The 1,980-nt window shown below is 42.6% G+C and overlaps 1 protein-coding gene across 1 annotated transcript in view; it reads right to left on the reverse strand.

Annotated features, from left to right (window-relative positions):
- The window catches only part of LOC106817806 (xyloside xylosyltransferase 1-like), a 20,163-nt gene that overhangs the window by 2,215 nt on the left and 15,968 nt on the right, over positions 1-1,980 (reverse strand). The gene's annotated exons all lie outside the window — the stretch shown is intronic.

Here is a 1,980-nt window from a genome sequence, read left to right on the forward strand (position 1 = left end):
CCCTGGATTTGCGCCCCTGAGTGCAGTCCTCTGTGCCGTAACAATGTCACCCGCTGTACTGAATAGCCTCTCGGAAGGCACTGACGTAGCTGGAATACACAATACCCCTGCTGCATAATTGGCTAATACTGGATACTGAAACTGAAACTGAAACTGAAACTGAAACTGAAACTGAAACAGTGGGTGCTCGCTTCAGCTTGTATCACGCGCGCGCGGGCACTCAGGTGAGCATAGGCTATATATATAGACTCCCTAGTTGCCGTGCTCTCTGCCTCGCTCACACGTCTGCCTCACTCTGCCCGTGCAGTAGTACCGCGCAGTGCTCCATGCAGTGGTCGCTTACCAGTAATACTGTATGCGTCGTGCAGGCATTGTGCTTTCGTAATATATATACACCGCCAGTGCATAATTTTCGAGCCCATGAACAATATCGAGTTTTCAAAATATATTGCAATATACCGATATACCGGTATATCGTTACACCCCTAGTGCTCAGTCAGTCATAACTATTCTAGTCTGGAATTGCATCCAGATTAGTGTCAAAAATTGAAAGTTATGGGACGTATGCCATGTTTTATCAATTTTATACAAATGATAATACAAAATAATAAAATGATATAATGTTATACAATACTTACCAGGTAGCTACATCTGTATTCTTAGATGCCATCTTGTATAGATGGTTCAAAACGGGGAAAATTACTCGAACTTGTGGAAGCTGGTTAACCGCACACGGAAATGAGCTGTTTGAATTTCGCGGCTGTTGTTGTAACCATGGTCACACCACGGAGGTAACGACTCAAAATAAACATAACATTTAACAAAAAAAGAAAGACTGAATAGATATTTAACTGTATGTAATAAGTTTATTAGTGATATGGATTAAACATTTGTCATTTAATAAAATTAATAATGTCGAATTCATGTGTCAAGTATTGCACAACACACAATTATCCGCGATAATTTCAAATGAGCGGCCGCGCTGATATTCGGTGCGGACCATGCCGAGATGGTTAATGTGAACTTTTCGATTTTTGGCGCTTTCGACGTTGTTATATTTTTCTGATTTTGTGCTGAATCAAAACGGTTACAATCGGTAAATTATGGTTTTAGTGAAAGACGATTGCACAAAGAAGTATTTGATACAGGTTTAAAGGTAATTATGTGCGTATTTTTAACATACGGGGCCAAGACGAAGTGGCATATTTACGGCTTCAAAACAGTGGCTCTGCGTTAAGTACCTTCCGCTTCGCTCTTAATATAGACTTATAATTTTTCGAAACTTGAGCCTCCAAGGGCCTGTGTCCTGACAAAGCTGTCTATATGGCATGGCATGGCATGGCAAATCTGTCCATCTTTTACACCAAAAGCTTGCGGATAATCATTCGCATCTTCTGGCCCCGGACGATATCTCACGACCTGCTTGCGCAGTCTGGCCAGGAGAGCATGAGCACCATCATCATTCAAAGACACTAGAGGTGGCTCGGTCATGTCGTCAGAAGGGAGAATGACCATCAGCAAGACAGCCCTTCACTGGACACCTGAAGGCAGGCCCAGGTGCGGCAGGCCCAAAAATACATGGTGGGGAACTGTGGAGTCAGAGATGAAGACCCTTAAACATAGCTGGGGCACTATTGGCAGGCTGGCTAATGACAGACAGGGATGGAGTTCGTTAATTTGTTGCTGCCCTACATGCCAACAAGGAATAATGGACAAGAAGAAGACGAATATATTACACCCTTATTAAAATGATACAAGTACGTTGTAATCAAGGTAAGTTAATATGTATAGAATGCAAGTAACCTGTGGTTAAAATTAACACAAATCCACGGCCTGGGATTATGTAGTGCATTTCCATGCGAAATTGCGACCGGGGCTCGAACACTGGAGATCGTGATCCAAAGCCCATGGCTCTATAACCACTCTGTTTCTCATAAATGGATGACATCCCAAGTGGATTTAAAAACGGAGCAAAACTAA

This window comes from Priapulus caudatus, unplaced genomic scaffold, assembly GCF_000485595.1.
Source record: "Priapulus caudatus unplaced genomic scaffold, Priapulus_caudatus-5.0.1 Scaffold1873, whole genome shotgun sequence".
NCBI lineage: Eukaryota > Metazoa > Priapulida > Priapulimorpha > Priapulimorphida > Priapulidae > Priapulus > Priapulus caudatus.